We start from the raw sequence: 9,277 nt of genomic DNA, 5'->3' as shown, positions 1-9,277 counted from the left end.
TGCTGCCGAAGTGAGCACTAAACCATTAGCTTAACTGTTTTGTTTCTTTTGACCACCTGAGAGAAAATATTTTATGTATTCCTAAGAGTTTAATCCATACTGTGATTCATGTAGCTCTTTTCTTAATTAAATATTCCAAAAACACCTTTTCTGGGTATACAATTATAACTTTAAAAGAAAGCAGATTTTTAGCTGTCTGCCATAGATTTTCAATTTTACTAAAACATAATTTACCTATGAGAGGATACACAAAGCCTTCCTGTCACTCCCTCAAGGGAACTGAGTTTCTAGCCCCTGACTCTCCTGGGGTAGCTTCAGAGGAGTTCTGTTTATGAACCATCTCCACATCCCTTTCTTCTTTTGCTATTTTAAAATTTGCACATGTATCTATTACTGTATTATATACATGTCTCACCTTTCACCCAGAGGCCGAAAAGGTGTTGGTATAAAATTTTATTTTAAATTATTTTCTGCAACATTTCCAGTACTGAAATACTTTAAATGTGCTTTAATATTGATAACTCCTAGTCTAGGAAACCAGATCAGTAGGTAGGCATCTGCCTTGCAAGCAAGAGGACCTAAGATCATGCCCAAGGATCCATGTAAGAAAAAGCCCAGCATGGCATTGCAGTCTTTTGATCCTGGTGTAGGGGGAGATGGAAGTAGGCAGACCTCTTCAAAAAAAAAAAAGGTAGACAGCACCGGAGGTCATCTGGGGCCTCACGCCTCTATACTCAAATGCCCCCAAAAATTAATAGCTCTCAAAAAGCTTGTCAGTGGTCACAGGACTCTTACTTTTCTCTAAGAGCAATTACTCCTTGCAATTCTTAGCTGCAGTTTAACCCAGGCTGAGTGTTAAGGAATGCCTTTTGAATGCTGGGATGCAAAGTGATTTGTAAAGATAACTGGGAGGAACAACCTGCCTTCTCCATTAGTGACAAAAAAAAATCAAGGGTGTTGGGGACCCCAGGTGAAGGCTACCTGCTAACTTCCCAAGCCTCAGGAGATGACATCTTAGTCCCCCCAGAGATATTTTTACAATAAAGTGCTGAGGAAGGGCCCAAATAACTGGACCACCCTAAGATGGAGACCTTCCTGAGGGAGGAGAGGAGGCAGGAGCAACTCAGCAAGGCTGGAGCCCCCTGGGAGAGACAGATGGAGCAGTGTGTAGAGTGGACACCGTGGTCAAAACAGTGAAAAGACTCCCCTGAGCGGGGCTGTGGTAGCTGTCGAGAACAGACTCCGAGAAGCAAGGGAGGAAGCAAGTATTAATAATACCTACCAAGCTAAGAAGACTGTTTTCAGCTAATGTAATAAATGCATGCACTTTGATGAACAGGCTTTCAGCCTCTCTCTCTCAAGAACTGATTATTGAGATTAATTCATTTAATTAATGCAATTTAATGAATTTAACTTAAATAAATTTCATTTGGTTGATTTAATGACTAGTTTTACTCTAGGAACAATATAATGTTATATGGTTGGCCCTCCATATCTGTGGATTCCACACCTGTAGATTCCACTAGTTAGTGAGTTGAAAATATTCTAAAAACGTTTCTGCACTGAACATGAACAGACTTTTTCTTCTTGTCATTATTTCTTAAGTAATACTATATTTCACACAGTTTTTATATCAGATTAGGCATTACAAGTCATGTAGAGGGTGTTACTTATAAGAACTATGTTGGTTGGTCCTGTGAGATGTTAGCTTACAGAAAAGACTTGAGCATCGGGAATTTTGGAACCCCAAAGACAGAATGTGCCCTGGAGCGGGTCTCCAAGGATACTAAGGGGTAACCCTCCTTTTCCTTGTGATATCAATGGGAAATATCATTCGATTCATTCTTTTCCCTAAACCCAGTCTTTGTTTCCTTTCCTATTGCTGTGATAAAACACCTTGAGAAACGCAGGAGAGAAAGGCTTTGTTTGACTCACAGTTCCAAGCTATAGTCCATCGGTTTTGGGAAGTCAAGGCAGAAGCAGCTAGCCACCCTCAAGAGCAGAGAGCAATGAATTCATGCCTGCCAGTGCTCATTCCCTCCCCCTCCCCCTCCTCCCTCCTCCCTCCTGCCCCCTCTCTCCCTCCTACTCTTTTGGTCTAGGGTGCAGCCCACATTCAGGGTGGGTTTTCTCACCTCTATTAACCCAATTAGGAAAATCCCTCACAGACCAGCCCACAGGCAACCAATCTACACAATTCCTCCTTGCCGTCTCCTTCCCAGACTGTCACACTGAAGGTTAAAACTGACCATCACACTCCGGAAAAGCACACATTGGGAAGCAACTAATAAGATTTTGCATCATACTATGCAACTTTAAGTGGTCATCAATGTTTACTATTGTTTTAAGCTCCAAGGGTGCAAATAAAGACCTGAAAGTAAACCAGGGGCTGTTCTTACCACTCTAACACGATTAGGTTCTGTAACTGGGCTTTTCACATACCCACCTCATTTGATCATCCCAAGATTGGTGTAAACCAGTATCTATTGATGCCTTTCACAGATGGGCACATTTCATATTTACTGTGAGGAAGATTTGATGTTGAGTCCTGGCCCTAACACCTAACTTTTCCCCACTGTTTCATGGACCAGATGAAGGTCTAATAATTCTAAGAGATAACAAAGCATAGCTTGAAATCCTGAATTCATTTCACGTTCCAAATCTCAAGAAAAGTGCCCTCTTCCCAACCTAGCCTAGAACTTTTTGTGCTTTCCCCTAAGTCCTGTCAATTTAAAAATTATACAGGAGTTAATGGCAAGAACAATTCTGCTGGAATAGAGGGTGTCTAAAATTTACATTTTTCCTTTCCTGTAAACTCAGTCAATCATTTTAAACTGTGCACAAATACACAATTTTTTTCTCAGTTGGAAGTTAATTGGTGGAAATAATTTGAGTGTGATTGCATGCAGACAGCTCCACGGCTTATTTCTGTCAACAGTGAGGTGAATCCAAACTACCTGCTTCACAAACGGCAGGGAACGTGGGAAGGGTAGAATACAGGCTGCTCAAGATAGAGCATGGCCTCTTCCTGGGCAGGGCCTTGCTTTTCAAGGGCTCATGGTAGAGCATGACACTCTAAGGGTTAAAGAGAGTCCACACTCCGAGCAGGGAGGGCAGCCACCCAAGTTTCACATCTTTGTTCCAACTCCCAGATGGCAATCCTGCCTCCATCCCATTGAAGCACAACTATTTTTGAGTTCACTATCCCTCAGCACAGATGTTCAAAGCCATAATAATGTGTTTCTTTTATGGTGTCTTTTTTGTTTCTTGGTGTAGAAGTTTAAAAGCCTCATTGTTTCATCAGGCAAATAAACACTCTAAGACCTTATAGGTCAGTGGGATAATAAAAAGAACAAAAACATCCCTGAAAGCAGGAAAAATTCTTCTGACTTTATTGTATTTGCAGAGAAATGCTGCAGACCATCCGCTGCTCTTTTGTGGCTTATCAGTTTTTCAGTGTTAATTACAGGATTTATGGTAATTAAAGTACCAAACAGTTAGAATCTGTCAAACCCTAAAGAGGAATATAAAGTCAGGCACCTGCTTCTGTGGAACAGACTTTTCTGAAGGCGCCGGCAGCTCCTTCAGTCAATCTAGAATCCTGACCTGGGGCCCAGGGCCTGTCACTCACCTCCCTGCCCTGCCAGCTGTTCCCTTGCAGTGGTTTAGTTTTTCCTGTCTTCCTATCCTTCTTCTCCCAAGACATGTACGATAATATTTGACCTGTTTACCACTGGTGGGAAGTAGATCGCTAGTCCAAATGATCTCTAAGCAAGATAGAGGACTGTGGAAACTAACTTTCTCCAATTTAAAAAAAATGACTTAGTAGGTAGACTTTTTATTCTTTAGAAAGATGTATTATTTTTCATGTCGTTATTAATCTTTGAGAATTCCATGTGTATTTTGATCATATTCCTCCCCAATACCTCCCCCCTTAAATCCTCTCAGGCCCACCTCCACCTCTCTCTCTACCACACCCCTCCAACTTCATTTTTTTTTTTTTTTTTTTTTTTTATAACCCATTGACTGCAATTTGTGCTTTCCATTACTTCTGGGTGTGGGGCCATTCGCTGGAGTGTAGTCGACCTACCAGGCGCCACCCTTAATGAAGCTCCCCCCAAGCTTCATTCTTACAGTAGCAGGGCTCCTGCCTCAGATTTCTCCTGTGGTCTTTAGTCCACATCTCATGGTTAAACTTCAGGATCTCATGGTTCTCTTACTGTCCGCCAAGCCTTGGGATGCCACCAGCATCACCCAACCCGTCAACAGTCCTGACCTCTGGTCATCATGCCTGCCTCTCCCTGCCCCTGGCTGCTGGTTCCCTCTAGCTTTATCACAGCATCACCTTAGTTTTTCTGGGAGTGCACTGGCTGATACACACATCCTAAAAAGCAGAGAGCACAGTTTTGAGAAGAAATCAGAGCCCAACAGCTCAATCTCCTTGTGAGTACAATTAGTGTTCATTGTCTGAATAGAAACAGGCATGTTTTATATTAATAAATTCAAAGTCATGTTGAAAGAAAATTTTAGAACTCTTTACTCACTGCTGACAATAGAGCTAACAGTGATTCTCTAGCCACAGTCTATCCTGGGTTCTTTCTCTCCCCCCCTTCCAAGGAGCCATGATCCAGCCTCTGGTACCTCTCAGTACTGTTCAGAGTAAACCACTAAAGATCATGGTTCTGGGCTTACAGAGATGGCTGAGTGGTTAAGAGCACTGGCTGCTCTTACAGATGACACAGGTTCAGTACCCAGCACCCACATGGCAGCTAACAACTATCCCTAACTCCAGTTCCAGCGGATCCAACCCTGTCATCTGGCTTCCTGGGGCATTGCACACATGGGTATACTTACCTACACACAGGCAAAACACTCATACACATAAAATAAAAACAAAATTTTAAAAATTATTTTAAGTCATGATCCTCAGAAGCCATGCTTTCTGCCTGTTTCCCAAGTGGCTTCTGAGTCAGTAAGGTTTAGTATGAATCAAACAGGCTTCTGTAGCCAATTTGGCTAGAAGGGTCTGTGTGCCCTGGTCAGGCCAGATGGCACCATGTGCTTGAGAGAGGAGAAGATAAAGCAAGAACCAAGGCAGTGTCGGGAGGGAAGAGGAGGAGGAGAGTGCACGAAGGTTTGGAGTACAATTCCCAAAGTAGTATACTCCGCTGAATTTGAAATATGCCAAAATCTTAATTTTTCTACCAATTGAAATGCTAAGTACTTCTTATTGCAGTTAAAATGAATGAAGATACTTTTTATTCTGCATCTGCTTGGAGGAAAAAAAGTAGGACAGCACTGGCAGGAGCATGGTACACTGTGCCAAAGCCATTGCCTTCCATCAGCTGACTTCATGCTTTGAGATGGTGTTTGCAAATACACTTGCGTGCTGATGAGCAGAGCGGTGAGGTGTTGCTTTCTCAGAAAGGCAGGAGTTTGGCTGCCTGAGAGACTGTTAAAACCTGCCATGGGAGGCCAGTTATGTAGTTGGAGGAGGTCTGCATGGAAAATAACAGTCTCTATCAGAACCAAGCCTCTGCCCATACACACCAAGCAGAGACTTGGTGACTTCTGACTTATTTTTGAAAATCAGTTTTAGTAACCCAAAAAATCAGTAATCCAAGTAAGAAAGCACAGCTAGCTTATTGATGAGGGTAATTAGAAACTCCCACATTTCTATTAGCTCTACACTGCCAGCTTATGAACAAATAAATGTATTGTTGCAGACAGCTGGTGGAGGGTCTGTTTGTTCTGTTTAGATAGAGACTGAACAGGACAGAAGCAGCACCCTAACTGTTGGCAGCCTGGAGCTCTTCCACCAGAAGCTAATGGACTGGGCTTTCAAACCCAGTAGTATATGGTACTAGGCCCTGAGAACTAGAGCCTTATGGCTCCAAGGTTTAAAAGTCAATAATTAGAACTCTAGGTACTCAGGTCAGAGTGAGCACCAAGCTTTTGAAACCAGAGGCTTCCAGCTATATGCCCTGAGACCACAGACTTATTGCTCCAAACTTTCAAAACCAGAGAGTAATGGCTTATTACTCTGGGATTTGAGCCTCAGTGGCCAGCACCCAGCTAGTGTTATAGAGCTACCGAGCTTCAGGTGTCAGGACTCTAGGGTTTGTAACCATGGTGGCTCTCTGCAACTCCTAGTGACCAAGTCTTGCACTGTCACCATCTCATTAGTCCCTCTGCCTTCCACAGTCTCCATTCTCCAGGGTTTTCTGCTCTGGCATCTCCTAGAGCTCTTCTGTTGCTGAAGAGTACTCGCTGCTGCTGCCCTTGTCTGACTGAAGCCACAGGCTTTGTCTGCTTGTGACATTAGCTCATCCCACTCTACTCATGATGAATACCACAACAACCACTTCTCTTGGGACAGAATTGTGTTGGAATTTAATGTTGCAACACCAATGTATAGTAATATACAGAGGAAAAGCCTTTGAGACAGACCTGAGGGTCTGAGAATCAAACTGCTTGTGTAGCTGGAAAAGAGGCCTGGTTTGTGCATAACATCTCACTCCACCAATCATGAGCCTCAGATGTGATCAGGTCAGCTTTTTGCTGAGTTATCATGGAAAAGCCTCTGCCCTGGACTGAGCAGGATTAGCTGAGAGATGAATGGATGAATGGTGTCATTGAAAGGTCACTGAGGTTTATAGTGAAGTCTCTCTCTCTGGAGCTGGTACAGGCTGTCTGGGGCAGTTCTGACTGGAACAAGGCCCCCTGAGCAGGAGTCATGGCTTCAGCACCAATCAGGGTTGCAATAGTTTCTGCAGCTGGAGTAGAGTTTCTTCAGAACACTCATGAAGTGTTCAAAGCAACTGTACTCCATCATGATAATCTGTCTAGTCATCAAAGGTCAAAGAAGTGGCTGCTTCATTGACAACTCCCTACTCAAGGCCTCTGGGCACCAGGGAAGGTCTGATAGCTATCTATCAAATGACTGAGCGACTTGGCCATAACAGCGTCAGTTACTTAAAAAGGAAAGCATCAAAGGGAGCTACAGTGAAGACCTATCATGTAGTGAGCCCTCTCCAGAGAACTGGCAGTGCATAACCCCTAGCCAAATATCCTTAGGGAGAGTGAAGTCCCTCTGCGCTTACTGTCACCAACTTCCTTGGCTACTGAAATGTACCCAGCCTTGATTGACAGCTTAATTCCGTCCAGGTAAAATCAACGTAAAAGGTAAAATCAAGGAGAAAGAGAAGATGGTGGTAAAATATTGCCAACAGTGGATACAACTTTCATGTATTAGTTGATCTTTGGCTTTAAAATGCTACTCTGGACCAGACAACCCTCCAGTCTTTTTCTCCTTATATTTCTTTCTCACCCTCTACAAGAGCTCTTCTCTCCATGTTAATAACCTAGAATGTCAAAGATATTTGTCTGTGTGTCATCAGTCCTCACTTATGAATGAATTAAGTGAAATTACCTTGTCTGCAAAGAAAACCACACACTCCTGTAGCCTCTCTTTACTCCCATGCTTTTCAGGAAGTGGGAGACATTTGAGTAGTGACACTAGAACTGGACAGACACTTGTGTGAGAAGATGCAGATTTCTTCCCCGCCTTCCTCCCAGGTTCCTTTCTGTCAGTCCCTTTTCCTTTCATACCCATTTTGCATGTGACTTAAATAATGCTATTTTTGCTTAATGCTTATAGTTCTATTTATTTGTAGTTAATAAGTCCAAATTGATAAAAGACAAAAACTCTAACAACTCTAAATAGAGCTAGCCTGCTTGTTTACAACTTCTGTCTTACTTGAGCACTGGCTGAACATTTGTCAGCTGTGATCAGCTGAGACTCAGCACTTGTTACAAAAGTAGGTTACAGTCTTTTGATACATCATTAGGTTGCAGTTTGCTGTTACAGAGAAACCATTAAGCCAAAAACTTAACAAGTCATGGTCTTAATGCAACTAGGAAAGGAAAAACTATTTTAGTTCATCCTGTCTAAATACCTACCTTGTTATTAAGTATATCTTTATACTTTTGGAAAAGATGCAGTTATAACACTCTCAGATTGTCTCAATTCACACCAAAATCTCTAAAGATGTATCTCAAGAAAAGTAAGTGAATTAACTCACTATCTCATTTCTGTAGCAAAGTATCTGGCAAAAGTAACTTTAAAGGAGAAAGGGTTCCTTTCGGCTCCTGGTTTGAAGGTACATTGTAGTGGGGAACACAGTTGCAGGAGCTTGAGATGCTGGTCACATTGTGGCTACAATCAGGAAATAGACAGGAATGGACTAGTGCTCAGATCCCTCTCTGTTTTTCATTAAGTCCAGGACCCCAGCCTACAGAATGGTGCGGCTCCCATTCAGGGTCAGTCTTCCCACCTCAGTTAAACCTCTGGAACCACCCTCATAGATGTACCAGAGCTCAGCTCCCATCCCAGGTGATTCTAAAGCCTATCAAGTTGACAGTGAAGATTTAGTATCACAGGGGCTGGAGAGATGGCTCAGCGGTTACGAGCACTGGCTGCTCTTACAGAGCACCTGGGTTGAATTCCCAGCACCTGCATGGCAGCTATCAACCATCTGTAACTCCAGTTCCAAGGGCTCCAATGCCTTCCTCTGATTTCTGAGGGCATTGCATGATATGGGTGCACTTAACACATGCAGGCAATACACTCATACACAATAAAATAAAATTAAAATAAAATAAAATAAAAAGATAAAATAAAAAAATATACTTAAAAAAAGAGCATGGGCTCTTAAGGACCCAAGTTCAATTCCCAGCACCCACATGGTGGCTAACAACCATTCATAACTTCAGTTCCAGGGGATCTGATACCCTCTTCAGACCTCTGTGGGCATTGTATGACACAGGTGCACTTATATGCATGCAGTCAATATACTCATGCACATAAATTAAAATAATAAATAAAATATTTTTTAAGAAAGAGTAACAGTAAGATTCTGTAGCTTGTCCCCTTGAATGAGGTTAACCACCAGGATTCCTCTATAGATTTGGCAGGGTGGGCCTCACCCAAGCATTGTCTGAGCTAGTTCTATAACTGACAAGCAAGTTCAAATGATCTGCTTGCCCATCAAAGTTCTATTTCTAAAGGACTTTGTTAGTAATGGCATTATTGTTTTGATTCAGATAGTCCTTAGAGATTATTTTGTAAATTATTATAAATCATTGCTTAATGTAACTGAATAAGAGAGCACTTTGGTAAAGGTCTTTGTGATTCTTAGATAAAAGTAGCCATTCATGGTGGAACTAACCTTCTTGGATGTTTAACAGACATACCTTGAGATCTATACTAATTGGG

General features: G+C 42.3%; 1 protein-coding gene across 2 annotated transcripts in view; it reads left to right on the top strand.

Moving 5' to 3' along the window:
- Nucleotides 1–9,277, top strand: part of Tnfrsf19 (TNF receptor superfamily member 19) — a 96,891-nt gene that overhangs the window by 65,217 nt on the left and 22,397 nt on the right. The gene's annotated exons all lie outside the window — the stretch shown is intronic.

The sequence above is a fragment of the Nannospalax galili genome, unplaced genomic scaffold, assembly GCF_000622305.1.
Source record: "Nannospalax galili isolate Female #2095 unplaced genomic scaffold, S.galili_v1.0 scaffold488, whole genome shotgun sequence".
Classification (NCBI taxonomy): Eukaryota; Metazoa; Chordata; class Mammalia; order Rodentia; family Spalacidae; genus Nannospalax; species Nannospalax galili.
Note: the sequence above shows the minus strand (reverse complement) of the source record. Positions and strands in the feature narration are given on the sequence as shown.